The sequence below is a fragment of the Gavia stellata genome, unplaced genomic scaffold (genome assembly GCF_030936135.1).
Source record: "Gavia stellata isolate bGavSte3 unplaced genomic scaffold, bGavSte3.hap2 HAP2_SCAFFOLD_95, whole genome shotgun sequence".
In the NCBI taxonomy this organism is placed as follows: domain Eukaryota; kingdom Metazoa; phylum Chordata; class Aves; order Gaviiformes; family Gaviidae; genus Gavia; species Gavia stellata.
Genome location: NW_026776961.1, coordinates 169,934 through 186,391, shown reverse-complemented (window position 1 = coordinate 186,391; position 16,458 = coordinate 169,934). Strand labels below are relative to the sequence as shown.

Genomic DNA, 16,458 nt, shown 5'->3' with positions numbered 1-16,458 from the left:
CCATGCTGAAGGGGAACGCAGAGAAGCAGCAAGCTTACAGACATGTTTCAAATAGGAAATCATCACCCTCCAACCTTTGTTCTGATAAAGCATCAATGTACACACCTAGTATATGGGTTTATGTCTCTAATACAGACTTGGTAACAACATATGCTCACTTACTCCTGGCTCCAAACCCCTCCTTGGCACTCACTGTATTTACTTCTCATCCTTTCTGGAGGGGAACAGGTCGCAAATTTCCCCAAGTCTCCCTTGCTTCAGCTCCCCAGTGCCTCTGTCCAGGAGTACAGAGCCTCTCCATAAGCTGTTCACGGCAGCCGGACTGCCACCCCAGAAGTGAAGCCTGCCCGGCACCCAGCCCTTGCTCCAAGAGACTTCGTCTCCAAGAAAGAAGAGGCCACTTCTGTGTTACACCGAGCAAACCGCTTCTCGGCTGCTGCCAAACCACACGCAGCTGAAAGACTCCTTCAGCAGCACATTTCCATCATGACTCAGTCCTCCTTTTCTGAGTTACCCATGGGATTGAAGCAGGAGAATGAGCACCCATAGGGCTACCAAAGCCCAAAACGTACTGCCCCAAGGAGCTGATAGCACTGGGGGGTGACAAGGGGGTATGCTCTACTGTCACCCATCCCAGACTCCCCAGCAGCAGGGGCACGGTGGATGTATGCATTTCTGATGTATATTCTCGCTGCTCATGTTGCTACCTCTCCCCTCTGGTTGCTGACAGAGCACTGCTGTCAAATTTTTGCCTTGCCCGGTTTCTCACTCTCTACGTTTTCCATCTTCCTTGTTATAAAAACATCAGCAAAGCAAAAAACTCATCAAATATAACACAGACTTGGGGTTGTGGGGTTTTTTTGTCACTACCAAGGCTGGGATCTGGCTCGCAGGGTCCCTGCAGGGCAACCTGCCAAGGGACATGCACGGAGAGATGGCAGCGGCATGAGGAATTCCTAATGCTATAGGAAGATCCACTTGGGAGGAGATAAGGCTGCTGGTTTGTTCAAAACAAATTGGCTGAAAAAATCCTGGATGGAAAGGGAAGAGTCATCTTCTACATGTTTAGCCCAACAATCCCTTTCCCCAAAGAATCTACCGGCAATTCATTATGCTGGATTTGTAGCCAAGACTCTCCCACTCTCCAGAGACGTCGGATCAACACACGGAGGGGACCTGACATGTGCCACGGAGGTGCAGAGCCCCTGCTGATCCACCCTGGCACACGGAGCGCAAGGCGTGTGTTAGCTCTATCCCAGGGAGGGAACATGTCTCGCGTGAAGGGGATGAAGAGGTGATGCAGGAACAGCAATGCTCAAAGGAAATGACAAGGCATGGATCCTTAATAAAGGATGGAAACTCTAGAGAACAGCTAAGTTTGGGGAGGAGCCTTTGGCAGCCTTTGTCACAGGTCTCTAAGAAAATCCTTGTATACCCCTTGGATTTAATGTCTTCCTTTTGATGGGAATCCCAAACAAAGCTGAGGAGCTGGGTACTGCCCTTAGAAAGGGGGACAAATCTGTCTTTCAAGAAGAAACCTTTAAGATAAGAAAGATGATGGAATGTTTGAAATTGACTCCAGATCTATTATCTCCTGCTGGGCCATTCTGGAGATCCTTTCCAACACCACAGAAAACATCTGGGTGCAAAGGCCTAACTCAGCTTTGAGCTATCAAAGGTCCAAGAGGTAAGGAGAGCCTATTCTCACTCTGTCTCTAACCACAGAGAAGAAGAGTACCCAGGAGAGATTTATGGCTCAGCAGTGTCAGAGAAGGGGCATGGGTTGGTGTGAGTTGGGCATGTCCAGCCACACAGCAACGGTTGGACTCTGCTGCTTCTATGATTGCTCTGCTCAAAGTAGCAGCAGTGACTGAAGAGTAAGGAGGAAAAAATGGGTTGAACAATTAGAGGAAAAAAGAAAAGAGATCCAAGCACACAGCATCTTCTCCAGGCAGAGAAACAACACTTTTCTCTCCTGGCCAAAATAAATGTGTGTGTGTGTCTGATTGACGCTGGGAGCCTCTGATGATTGGCTCCAGCAAGGTTAGATGTATGGACGGTTAAATTCTATTGATCTCACCTTCATGGGACCTCGTGTTTGATTCCCTCAGTGTCAGACTGAGTGACCTTGATCGGACAATTTAGAATACCAACAGTGCTTAATGTGGACCAGAAATAACATCTGACATGTTGCCCTTCTGCAGGGCTCTTCACGAGCCATTTGAGGTGTGAATAGCTTGGAGACAGTCTTCATTTCCAGCTCTGCCACAGAGGATCACATGGTGTCTGCTGAGGGACCCAGAGAGAGTACATTACTGCTTAATTAAAATGCAGAGCAGAAAAGGGAGCTGTTGTAACATCCACAGTGCTAACGAGCCAGCAAAGGGGCTATGCCAAACCCTTTGGAGCCGAGGCTGCTATCCTGCCAGATGCTCTGGACCCTCAGCTGCTACCGACTCAGCAGAGTTGGGTGACTCCGTGTCCACTGGAAGAATGAGCACCTGCAGGCTCAGGTCCAGCAAAGCCTTTTTAGGTGGAGACCGGGGTAATTAAAAGCTGAAAACTGATTCAGCATTTACATTTCCAAAAACCTAAACTGGTTCTAAAAAAAGAAGAGTCAAGATAAACAGGCAATCGGCCAACAAGTGGCTCCAGAGGAAATTAATTCCACACAGGCTTTGCTGTAATACGTTTGTTTCTCTTACTATAAAATACATGCATTGTTCTATCATCAAAATTAGATTTTCCCTTTAGCTAGTAATTAAACCCTAATCTCATTTACCAGGAGATGACAGGGGCCTCCAAGCAGAGCTTACAGCCCTGCTCCTCTTCCCCTGCCCACCTCTCTCCACCTGCTTTTGCAGAGTTTCCTCTGCATTTTAGGGTCTGTTCTTGAAGGTGCCATGCATCAAGAAGGGCCACACTAAAGACTTCTTGTTACTTGCCAAGAGCCAGCTGTGAATGGGCTACCCCAATGCCCAGGTCTTCTCCCCCAAGCCCTCCTCATAACCATAGCTAATTTCCACTTCCCAGTAGGTTGTCTCCTCTGAGACAGATCCCAATGCCCTAAACAAAACTGTTTATTGAGGATCTCTACTATTTGTAATAGCAGCACTTCAATGCACAATGGCTAACTTTGCTCAGTTTCCTAAGGCATTATGGAAAAACCATTTGCTACTGTAATCAAAACTGCCCAGACTAGACTTTTGTACTATGCAGAGAGGCCACAGCAGGAGGAACTGCTAGAAATGTGTTTATAGATCTGCTCCAGCAGGACTGCATGATTGGCTTGGAAACCACAGACCAGCGCTGGGTGGCCCTGCTCCCAGGGGATGTTCAGACAAGTCCTCCCACCAACACCTACAGCTGTACCCAAAGCTGCAGCAGAACCTGCCATTTCGCTGTAAAACACTAAAGAGCTGTTTGGCGAATGTAACGTGCAGTTGAGCAGATGAAAACTCACTTCACCAAGGTGGTAATTGCCTCAGGCCATGAAGGTCTGAGAAAGCAGCTTTCCACACCAGCTTTCCTGGAGAATGCTGCCTCTTTCCCAGCATCAAACTGGTGGAGATCACCTATTCCCTGCGCATCTAGCCTGACCACAGCTGGTAGGTGTTCTTTCCACAAGGGAAAGTTGAAAGCAATTCGTCGGATGCCAGGCAAACAGCTTGGTCTTTGCAAAGTACAAACAGGACACTGGGAAGAAGAGCTTCAAGGAGAGGGTAGAGGCGCACATACCTCATCTGGTCCACGTGGCTGTCCATCAGGAAGGACCAGTGGTACCGGACAGGAAGTGGGCTGCAGTTTGTCATCCTGACATAACGCACAGCTTCGGTGTCATTCAAGAGGCACCCAAAGTCCACGGCCATGGTCGGGAAATGGAGATTGGGGAAGTAGACTTCTCCCCGAACGGTGACCTGCTCCTCCTGAGGGTGCTCGAGAAAGCGTATCTTCAGAGCCTTCTCTGCTACCCAGATATTCAAACCCTCTTCATAAGCAGGGTTAAATCTGATGGAGAGATGAAGTTCCTCTCCTATCTCCAGCTTCATGGGCTGCAAGGAGATGAAGAGTATTAACCACCAGTGTGATGAAGTCCCAAGGTCTGACGGCATGAAAATGTAAATATTCAACGTGTGACCCCAACGTGGCCTTCTCAGTTCATCCTTCCTTTTCTTCACAGTGTGCGCCTGCCCGCAAGCACCACAACACTCTGGTCTGAGACTATCTCACGCTCATGCCTCTGGGCTCTGAATCCATACAAGAGGGAAAGAAATATTGTCCTCCTGAATTCTGGACCCACAGAAGCTATACGCTAAATACATAACCAAACCAGCACTCTGGCAAGCCCGGGCCTTTTGCCCCAACTCTAGAGGAACATCTTTTTCCTCACAGCACAAGCGCAACGGCATTGCAGCCTCACCCTTGCAGGTGCTAGTCACTGGCACGGCACAGAAATGGTGGCCGTGCCTACTACAACACGTTTAGCAGAGTCCATACCCAACACCTTCCACCAACAATGGGGCAGGTGCCAGGGAGCAGCTGGAGGAGCATCCTCAGCCTTCCTGAAAGCAGGGCTGCCCTTGAAGGGAGCAAGCTGCTCTTGAGGTTATCCAAGGATGGCTGCTGGAGAGCTAGGATGGTTTCCAGGAGACACCTTTACTACATGGCGTGCCCAGACCTAGTTGCACGCTCCCCTCTCCTCATGGCTTAGAGCCAGGACGCATTTCCCCAATTCAGATGATATTTCGTTTCCTTCAGCAACTCGTTTCAAATCTAATTTAGTTCAGGCCAGTCTACTGCTGATTCTAAAGAATAAACCTCTCTACCAGAGGACCTCCCAACAGAAATGCACCACCACTCTCCTCCCTCTTCAAACCCCACCAGCAGGAAGGTCCACGGCTGCTCACCTGAACATCTGCGGGGAGGGGCTGCCGGTCCGCATCGCAGATCACGAAGGGTTGCTCCAAGGCCAGGACAACGCTGAGTGGCAGGGAGGACATGTTTTTTAATGAAAGAGGCTGGTACTGAAGAGTTAGGACATCACTGGGTTGCTACAGAAACAGGAGACAAGGAAAAAAAGCAACCTGAAGCGGCCACGGACCTCCTTCCCCTCTCTGATGCATTTCAAGGTTTTCAACCCCAAAAGAGCATACATCTCTATTTACTATTTTTATTCACTTCTACCCTTCTAGAAAGGTTTCCTTGAAGTAGATCAGATGCTTTTCGTGTTTAGAAACTAGAGCATCCCCCGGGGGACAGGAAAACAGTCTCACGTACAGATGGGGGGATAGGACCCCGAGAGGAGGCAGCTGCTTGAACAAGATCAAAAGAGAACGTGAACCCAGAGCTTTTGTCTCTGCGTGGTTTATATAAACTAGACAGGCTTTGGGAAACTACTTTGGGGTGTATTGACATCAATCAGCTGCAGCTTCGTAGTACTCGATAAATCAGAGCGTGTGGCATCAAGCAGACCACAGGCAGACATCAGGCAGAGCTGAAAAGCTTCTAATTAAACCTGAACTCCCTGCTCACAGGATTTTGTGCTTCTCTGGAAGCCTGGGAACCAGAGGAGAGACCTGAAAACACAGAAACTAAATAATGAAGTATCTTCTCTTTTTCAGACACCTCATGGGAGAGAGAAAGATGATGCAGGAGTCAGGATCCAGAGACTAGAGGGCTCCTCCTTTGTGTTGATATTACCATCACTGCAGCTGAAGGACATCTGCGGGTCCTTTGAAGAAAGTGAGGCTTGGGGAAATGCAAAGAGCATACCAAGAGCAGAGAAGGCAAAGAGAGACAAGAGATGACAGTTTTCCCTCATCAGCCTGAGGAGCTGACAGCTCTCTCAGTTTTTCTCAGCTCCCCTACAGGATCAGTGTTCAGACTTCACTGTGCCTTGAAGGAGGATCCTCAAAAACCTCCCTTTATACTGAGTACAGAAACTGGTGTCTCTCTAGAAGTGGCCACGATCCCCCTTCAGCAGAGCAGCTGTAATCTCAGTTTTACATCAGTGAAGTTAAAAACCAGTCCCATCCCTGAAAACGTCCTCACTTACTTTACAAAGCACCTCAGGAGGGGTGAGGAGGGGGTTTAGCATTGCTCAGCTGCAGCTCTCTGCTCTCCCACCTGCAGCCCCAGCACACGAGGGGGCTGCGCAAAGCCCACGCTGTTCTCGTGGGTCCCACACGTCTCACCCTGTGCCCTTGGCTCAGCAGCTCAATTCTGTATCCACATCAAGAAAGGCCGAATACGGCTGGTGAGACTGTCCCCAAGCCCAGAGGAACGAAATAATGATCTCGGTGTTAATGGCAAAAACTTGGTCCTGCTCAAATCAATAGTCAAAGCCCTGAGGACTCGGACAAGATATTTAACTTCCCCCTTTGAACACAAGCACACACACCCCACGGGCTCTCAGTCATCAGCCAAGCTATTCAATGCCAGCATGCAATCCGCAGACTTACCTTCTCCACCCGGAAAGTGATTTCTCTGCAGGATATTTGCAGAATGGGAGCAACGAACTCACAGGTGACGTCCACTTGCATGATCTGTGCCTTCCCTGCCTTGCTCCCCACCATGGCGTGACACAGCAGCCGCTCCTTCACCACCTGCATGCAAGAGTCACACGTCACCCAGCGGGTGCTAGCAGGGCGTCCAGAAAACACCCCGCATTTGCTAGCCACCCGACCGTGGACATAAAGGATTTTGATAGCCTGGATAAAAACTGTGCCATGGGATCTTGGCCATCAACCATCAACAGGTATTACTGCCCTAAAGTGACAGTCACTCGTCTCCTCAACAGCCCTCTCTCTTTCTATGCTACACCCTATTTATGCTGCACTCAAACATCCATACCGCTACACCCCAACATCCACAAAAGGCACTTGAGTCACGTGCTGTCTACAATCGTAATAATCCCTGCCCCAAATGATGCTTGTTTTGATGTGCCCCATCGCTAAGCATAATCCTTACAAAAAGCTGTAGGAACTGATTAAAAAAATATATAACTATATTAAGGGAAACAAGTGGTAGAAGGGCCAATGGCAGCAAACCCTCCCTTGGAAGCTTAGTGGAAAGGATACATGGCAAAAACCCAAATAGCCAGCCTGCCTTCAGGTAAAGAGGGGATCACTCATTCCTAGGATGTACTGTGCCCTTCTAGAGCTGCTTTGAAAAGAAATCTCCCTAGGAAAGAGATGTCTTGCACTCCACACAAAAACCCTCTGCTGAAGCTGGATGCTCTTATGTTCAAGACTTTTTCCTGATTTCTCATGGTTTCACTTTCCCAAATTCCTCCTGTCATTTCTCATTCTTCCCTCTGGTACAACACCACAACCCAACAACTCCTCGGAGTCTACAGCCTCCAAAATCATCTGTGTTGCACAGGCAGTGCAGGCAGTTGGGCTTCTGACCAACCTGAAGAAAATTAAGTTCCCAAGACCCAAGTAAGGTGGAAAGCCCACTCCCAGGGTCTGGGCTTTGACTGCATGAGCCAGGCAGCCACAGCTGAGCTCACAGATCCCCTTTGGCCTTTCCAGGCAAGACACCCTCACCAGTGCCCTGATCACTTTGTTTCCTTTCCAGTACCTTTTTCCCTCTTCAGCAAAACCTTTGGGCTCAGAACTGCACAGGGACAATCCCATCACAGTCAATTGAGTGAGTAATCAAGTCTTCCTCAAGCTGCCACTGGGGCAACCCTTTAAAAAAACCTTTCAAAGCACTGGTATCAGCAGGAGCTTAATGCAGATTTAGTCCATAGTTGCTTAAACATCTGTGCCCAGTGGTCCTGGAGCCAGGGAATGCACACCAGGGTTAGCTGGCAGTTTCTCTGCAGAGTTGGATTCCCCCTGGAAAGAAGGGTCCAGGGAGAACGCCCAGTGACCCTGCTGAAATCCCCCCCCTCTCAGCTGCCATCCAAGGGTGCTGCAAGACCTGGCTGCCCTTGGGACACCGGGGCTGGCTGAGAGACTGGGGCGAGCTGTTATGGAAATACTGACAAAAGTCAAGCTGCCAATTATAAAGGTCCCTGGGAACAGGCTCCCACATGGGGAATGATCATTAGAGCTGACACACCCTGTTCGTTTTTTTTTCCTCCAGGACTCAGTGCTAGACAAGCCCTCTGCTTACGTTTGTCTACAGAGGAAAAATGATGCTGCTCCCAGACACTCCCTCCCTTCACAGGTGGTTTGTTTTGCTCACTGCTTCCCCCAGATAGATGACCTTGCATTTTTTAATCTACTTTCTGCCTGTGCCCCTAGTGTAAGTAGAACTTATTTGCCCTGCCCTTCCTTTCTGCCCCAGCACACGACACCTTATAAGCTGCCCTTGGCCCCTGAAGTAGCAATACTTCCTTCAGCCCCCATTTTGGTGTCAGCAAGTTGGGTTTATGGTAGTTCTAGAAACACAAAAAAGCCTTAGCAACTGATGGTGGCCAGCAAGAAAAGCAACTGGTGCTCCCATCGTAACTTGTGGCATTAAAACAGTTTCTGGAAAGCTCTTGCTCATTTTCGCAGGCAAATGTCAAGGGGCTGCAAAAGAAGTCCCAGTGGACGTGATCTGATGGGAAAGGCTCAGCCCTCATGGGGGACCTCACCTGCGGAGTGCTGGAGAAGCCTTCCAGCGTCATCTCCACAGTCTTGCCCGGCATCAGCTCCATCCTCAGAGGCCGAAGCTTAAACACGGGGCAGGCAGGTTTGGGGTTCTGGGCGGAATCTTTGCCCTTGGTGGCACCAATGGCAGGGAGACGACGATGCCGGTGAAATGGGCTGAAACCTTCTGTTGTCCAATACAGGTATTGGGTGCGTCGCCCTTTATTCGTCATCTTGAAGTGGTAGCAGCAGGGATCCAGGCTAGAAGAGAAGCAGAGATGGAAAATGTCACGGGAGCTGCCATTTCCCAGCAATCACCCAGCTTCAGTACCCTGAAGGCATTATCCAACTGCACACTCAGCAATAAAGGCACCTCCCAAAAGGCTGACCTAGCTCAAAGCTACAGCAAGAGCCAGACCTTGGCTGCCCCGAAGTTTATCACCATCCAGCAGCTGCTCTGGTTGTGCACAGCAGGGAAAAGCTTCGTGAAGAACATTGTGGTGGGTTGACCTCGGCTGGACGCCAGGTGCCCACCAAGCCGCTCAATCACTCCCCTCCTCAGCAGGACAGGGCGGGGAGAAAATAAGATGGAAAAAAACTCGTGGGTCACGAGAAAGGCAGTTTAATACGGCAAAAGCAAAGGCCGCGCACAGAAGCAAAGGAAAAGAAAAGATTTATTCTCTGCTTCCCATCAGCAGGCGATGTCTAGCCACTTCCCGGGAAGCAGGGCTTCAGTACGCTTAGCGGTTGCTCCAGAAGACGCACGTCGTAATAACGAATGCCCCCCCTTCCACCTTCTTCTCTTAGCTTTTATTGCTGAGCAGACGTCATATGCTATGGAATACCCCTTTGGGCAGTTTGGGTCAGCTGTCCTGGCTATGACCCCTCCCAAGATCTTGCCCACCCCCAGCCTAGTGGTGAGGGGGGAGTGTCGGAGAGACAGCCCTGGTGCTGTGCGAGCACTGCTCAGCAGTACCCAAAACACTGGTGCCTTATCGACACCTTCCAGCTACCAATACAAAGCACAGCACTATGAGGGCTGCTGCGGGGAAAATGAACTCCATCTCAGCCAGACCCAACACAAACATCATCTCAGTTGCTGCAAACAGAGCATCAACAGCCTTTGGGGCTTAATAATCAGAGTATTTTTCCAAGGGGCTTCCTGCAGGTCTCGCTGCATCAGACACTGAGCTGGCCTGGCCTGGCTGCAAGTGGAGGGAGGAACAGCTTCGCTGCCATTTCACCTTCCCCTTGGGAGCTGCTGCCTCAGGTGGCTTCCTCCAAAGATGCTACTGGGGAGGCTGCAGGGTATATAGACTCATCTGGTGATCCGGGCACCACCTGCCTCACTGGTGGGATCCCCCTCATCCCCCCATCCCTTAGAGAGCAGCCAACCCTCATCGCCCCCAACATATCGCCCTTTGCCTCAACAGTGCAGCTGGTTTTGTAGTTTAGGGAGATAAATGCACTCTGAGAACACAGGATCAACAGAAGTTTTCCCAATACGAACACGGCAGCAAGACCAGCTCTAGCTGCTGAGGGAACGGAGCGACAACCAGAGATGAAGAACTAGAGCTAGATATAAAGCCAGATGAATATTCAATGGAAATTGATTCCTTCAGGTAAAGAAACACTAACCGCAGGCTAGTCTGGAGTCATTATTTTACCCTCTATAAAGCTGAGCATGACCAGGAAATGAAGAGTTCCTGGAACAGTTATTGTCTTTTTGAAAGGTACAGAACATGTGGCTTACAAAATGCATGTCTGCCATAAGCAGCTAAATACAAACACACAAGCATATACTATAGAACAAACAAGTCTGTGAAACAGACTGTTAAAAAAAAAATAACGAGGTTTACAAGTTCAATATGAAATGGTGTGTGTTGTGGAGAGCAACGGATGAAAGCTCGGAGCAGCTCTGGGGAGATGCAGAATTTGTGGCTCTGGGTGTATTGGGTTTGCGTGGCAGCGCTTTGGTAGCAGGGGGGGCTACAGGGGTGGCTTCTGTGAGAAGCTGCTAGAAGCTTCTCCTATGTCTGATAGAGCCAATGCCAGCCGACTTCAAGACGGATCTGCCACTGGCTAAGGCTGAGCTTATCAGCAACAGTGGTAGCGGCTCTGTGATAACATATTTAAGAAGGGGGAAAAAACGGGAAGCGGCAGCCGGAGAAGAGAGGAGTGAGAATATGTGAGAGAAACAACTCTGCAGACCCCCAGGTCAGTGAAGAAGGAGGGGGAGGAGAGGCTCCAGGCGCCGGAGCAGAGATTCCCCTGCAGCCCGTGGTGAAGACCATGGTGAAGCAGGTTGTCCCCCTGCAGCCCATGGAGATCCACGGTGGAGCAGATATCCACCTGCAGCCCGTGGAGGACCCCACGCTGGAGCAGGTGGATGCCCGAAGGAGGCTGTGATCCTGTGGGAAGCCCATGCTGGAGCAGGCTCCTGGCAGGACCTGTGGAGCCGTGGAGAGAGGAGCCCACGCTGGAGCAGGTTTGCTGGCAGGACTTGCGATCCCGCGGGGGACCCACGCTGGAGCAGTCTGTTCCTGAAGGACTGCACCCCGTGGAACGGACCCATGCTGGAGCAGTTCATGAAGAACTGCAGCCCGTGGGAAGAACCCACGTTGGAGAAGTTCATGGAGAACTGTCTCCTGTGGGAGGGACCCCACGCTGGAGCAGGGGAAGAGTGTGAGGAGGAAGGAGCGGCAGAAACAACGTGTGATGAACTGACTGCAACCCCTATTCCCCGTCCCCCTGCGCCGCTCGGGGGGAGAGGTAGAAAAATCGGGAGTGAAGTTGAGCCCAGGAAGAAGGGAGGGGTGGGGGGAAGGTGTTGGGTTTTTTTAAGATTTGCTTTTACTTCTCATTATCCTACTCTGGTTTTGATTTGTAATAAATTAAACTAATTTCCCCAAGTTGAGTCTGTTTTGCCCATGATGGTAATTGGTGAGTGATCTCCCTATGTCCTTATCTCGACCTACGAGCCTTTTCCTCATATTTTCTCTCTCCTGTCACAGAATCACAGAATCACTACGGTTGGAAAAGACCTGTAAGATCATCAAGTCCAACCTGGGGGAAAAAAAAAAAAGACAAACAAAAAAAAAACCACCAAAACCCACCACACAACAACAAGCCACAACCCACCCAACACCACACAGCACCACGTCCATCAAGCTACATGCCACAATGCCACATCCACACGCTCCTTGAATATCTCCAGGGAGGGTGACTCTACCACCTCCCTGGGCAGCCTATTCCAATGTTTCACTACTCTCTCGGTAAAGAGAGTCCAGCTGAGGAAGGGGAGTGAGTGAGCAGCTGTGTGGTGATTAGTCCGGCTGGGCTTAAACCACAACACTGGGAAAGCCCAACTCATCGGAGATGTTACTGGGGTCCCACCACAGCTCACTCGGTGGCAGTTCTGCAGCCGACACCAACGGCAACAACTCCAAACAGAGCCTGCGGGTGAAGGGGGGCAGAGCACAATGACATGAGCCACCCCAACATTGTCCCCTGTGTTGTGTAGCCAATCTGTGGCTGCACAGAGCACAGGACACGCTGGGCAAGCACCAACCTCCCTGCAACATCCCTGCTGATGTGGATGGCTTGTGGATGCATATTGAAGTTGCTAAAAATCTATCCTAAATGCTTAAGGTAGGATTAACCTGCTCTTTCTAACCAAAAATGTAGGTATCGGAGCACTGTGGACCCTCTTTGCGGCCAGGGAAAGCAACAGGCACCTCGAGAAGATGATGCCTCTCGCCCCAAAAGGTCTCCAACACAAGGCAAGCAGCACTTTGCAAAGGCTTATTTCCCTCCCCTGTTTAGAAGGACGTGCCTGGTTTCAGACACACACGGTAGCATCAACAAATCCCCTCCTCCGAGCCAAGCTCTTTCAATGAATACTCTCAATTTATCCCACCCAACCTCAGCAGACCTCTCCTCCTCTCCCTTTCAGAGCTGGGCCTGCAGCCACCCTCGCTTGCCCGTGCCCCGGGCTGCTGCTGCGGTGTTGACGGAGGAGACAGGGAGGAAAGCAGGCAGGAGAAACCAGGAAAGAGCAACTACGTCTAATAAAGAGCAGCCTGGCAGGGGAGCCAGGGAAGACGAGTGAACTGAGGGATGATACAGGGCAAAGACAAATTCTGCTGCTCCTCCAGGACTCCCGGCAGAGGGGAAATAAAGCAGCACCATCACTTTACTCGAGGAGTTGCTAACAAGTTACCTCCATGGTTTTCCGCTGTTGCAAGACGATACTCCATTGTGAGTGAAAAAGCAAGCCATGTTACTGCAAAGGGAAATATGTTTATACTCGTGATGTAGTGTTTTCCAGCAGGAGGCTTATGGGACCTGCTGGTTTTCCTCTGTATTTTTATCTGATGAAGTGAGGAAATAAAGGTATTAGAAGTAAGGGCAATTCAGTGACAATGTAGCAACTGGTGTCCATTTTGGTGGCTTTTGAGGGCATCTAACATCTTTCAAATGGCCACAAAATGCTTCTAAAGGAATTCCTGTGGCTTCAGTGAAACAGAGCCAGGACCTTGAGCACGGAAGGAGAACTAGCCTGAAGGACTACAGCAAAACTCCTCCTGGCTGAGCCCACGGCAGAAGCGGGAGCTGAGATGTATCCTACCTGAAGTGGCGTCCCAAGTTGAGCTCCGGACCAAAGGGTTTGTCGGTGACAATGGTGGTGCCAATGCCGACAGCCCGGACGGGGATGACATAGGAACGGCTGTTCTCTATGAACAGGTTCACCTCGTCCCTGAATTTCTCCGTGTCGTCCAAGTTTGCGATGATGGTTACAGACACCTCCGTCTCGGGGGGGATCACTCCTTTACTGGGTTCAATCCTCCAGCGCGAGCGTTTGCCAGCCTGCAAGACAAGCCAAACACTAACTTAGCATGGAAACCATGGACCCTGGTCTCTTGTAGGGTGCAGGAAAAGGAAGGACTAAAGATATGAGGGTAAAAACCAGAAAGGCTTCATTTCCCTAAATCTAAGCTACGGTGTCTGCAAACAGCAACTCTGCAGGAGCTTTTACAACCTGTAGTTTACCCTCCTTTAACAGACTCACTTCATTAACCCCGTTTTGCCCGACCCAAGAGATGCTCATCCTCAGGAGAATGTTATTCCCGCTCCTCTTTTGGTCTCTCGTTCGGAGTGCACACCAAGGGAAGCTACTTTCTCTCTCCTGGCTTCCCAACAATGGTGGCCGGGTTTGCATGAAGGCTCAAGGCCAGAGGAAGCCAGAGGACTGCTCAAATCCCACCGTGGCAGCCACGTGCCTGGGGGATACTGCTGAGAGCCTGAAGAATAACTCTGCAAAACTGGTTGATCAAAACCCCAACACCAAAGTCGTCTCTCCCAAGAGTTAGGCAGTGCTTCTCAACAGCCCCTGAAGGACTGAAGCACTCGGTCCCCACTGATCACCAGCTGCAGCGAGGTGTCCCACTGTCCTTGGCTTTGAAACACTTCAGCTGTTAAGTGTTTACAGCAGGGCAGTAAAGAACTAAGCAGAAAGAAAGAGCAAGACATGCCCTGTGGGCATGGCCCGGGCTTCCCAAGCATTCTCTTCCTCTGGTTTCTCATGCACCTTGCACTACAGATGGGGCAATGAGGGGGCTGGACCCCCGGTCCATTTAAAAGCACAGTTGCAGGGAGCAAGCTTGCAGCGGACAAAGAGAAATGCATGCAATGTTCCCCGGCCAGCATGAAATGCACTGGGATGTAGATGTACGGCTTCAAAGCGTCCATCACGGTGTTAGTGGCACACACACCCCACAGTTCAGTGCTGTGTTTGGGACAACAGGCACTACTCACCCAAAACACCTCAGTATTCTAAGAGAAAAGGCTTTTTTCTTCTTTTTTTAATGAAAAGCAATGATGAGCTTGGAGGCCTGACATGATCCAAGTGCCTGATCCAGGTGAAGTCAGCTTGAGTTTCCATCTGTCAGCCTGGTGGCACTGAGCTCTAACAGGACACCAGACAGCCCAAGGGAGAAGAACACCAGAAAACCAAGCAGCACTTCAAAGTCATGGAAAGCATTTTAAATAACCCCCCCAAAACGACCTCTGCTAACAAGGGTAAGACTAGCGGGAGGACAGGGAAGCAGTAACTTGCTGAGCATTCAGGGTCCCGGCAGCGTGGGGAGGTGCCCCAGCTATGAAAACTCCTTAGGCTGACTGCACGTCAGGTCTGCATGCCTGCATCCCAGGATGGAGCATGCCAAAGGCATCAAAATTATTCCAGGCACTGGCAAAACTAATAAACTCAGTTCCAGGCTCTTCAAAGCCTTCCCTCCCCACAGCCCGCACAAATTGCTCAGATAACAACAAAATTGCACATCAGCAAGAACAAAAAACAGAATCATTAAAACAGCATCTCTTTATCGGCACTGTTTTGAAGTTTATCTCCCTGTTCTGCTGTCTCTCCATATGACCATTTCTTTAATAAAGGGAATGTCATCAAAAGCTTGAGATAATATGCAATGAAATCAGGAAATGAAACAAAACCTGCACTAAATGAGGAGAGAAGCAAATATGGGAATGGGAACTGCATGTTCTCTCCTTGCTTACACCGAGTTTGACCAAAACTCTTTATATGCTGCCTGAAAATCACTTGATTCTCTCCAGGGAATCCCAGTGAGAAGATAAACAGGTGCAGCTTCTTTTTTTTTTTTTTAAATAAACAAAACATGGTCTCTTCTGCAACATCAGCTCCAGTTGAATCTGAGGGCAGCTCATCCCTGGGAAGGTGGAAGGGGATCTGCTCCCCAGGTGCTCTCCTGAAGACGACAACACATCTGGCTGGATGACCGCTGCTGGAGACCACGCGGCAGTGAGCTCCATCAGGAGCACAGGGCTCTGGATTAGGGAGGTCAAGGATCCCGTCAAAGGAGACAGGAGCCCAAAATTAGGAAACAGAGCACCGTCACTACAAGGGGAAGTCCCAAGAAAGCTTTCCTCTCTCCTCCCTCATTACAAGGCACCAGGAAAACACCATTTGCCTCCCTGCGGTAGCACACAACACACCCAGCGCGGTGGTTATGCAGGCAGAAGAAAGCTGCCGCTGATGAACAAAAATTGCACCCTAGGCCTTGTCTTTTCCTTCCTGATCACACAGGTGTGATACGCAGCTGCCTTCTGTGATGCTGAGACATGTCATTCTTGGTAGCCAAATAAAAGATGCCTGAGGAGACAGAGTGACAACAAACAAGTAGGAAATGATCAAAGAAAGATGCTTTTTTCTCTCTGCCTTTCTGCAGGGAAAGCAAACACTTCCATTAATCAATACAACTCTTTTGCACTTGTCAATACAGCAAAAATCAGACACTTAGGGAAACAGGAAAAGAAGATGACAGCGACAGCAAGGAGGAGAAATGGCTGCTTTTTTCAGCAGGTCGCATCAGCCCCCAGCTAAGCTGCAGCAGCTCCTTCATGTTGACCTATTCCTCCAGTCTTTTTTACCACAAAAAAGGCAAACCCTCCCCTTGCGGGATCCACAGGATGCTCTAACAGGGCTGCCTGGCAGCTGGGAAAGCAATCTGACAAGGAAAGGTACGTCAGACAGACACAGGATTCAGTGGGTGAGCACGGGATGACACGCTGGCCCCAAGGGTCACAGCCCTGCAGCTACCCCGGCAAGCAGGGATAAGCCAACCAAGGACTAGGGTATGAAGTCCCTACACTCCACTACAAACCCAAAAAGCCCCATCTCAAGGCACAGCTTTGGAGGGGTTTTTTATTTCCTTCCTTCTGGTGGCAGAGATGCTCAGTGCTGCTCCCCACAACTCATCCGACAGACACAAGAGGGGTACGGGGAAGCCTGTGCACGATGAGGAGTACTCCAGGTAATTCCTTAAGTGTCTATCCCAAA

General features: G+C 50.1%; 1 pseudogene; it reads right to left on the bottom strand.

Annotated features, from left to right (window-relative positions):
- The window catches only part of LOC132321537 (hydrocephalus-inducing protein homolog), a 74,508-nt pseudogene that overhangs the window by 19,135 nt on the left and 38,915 nt on the right, over positions 1-16,458 (bottom strand).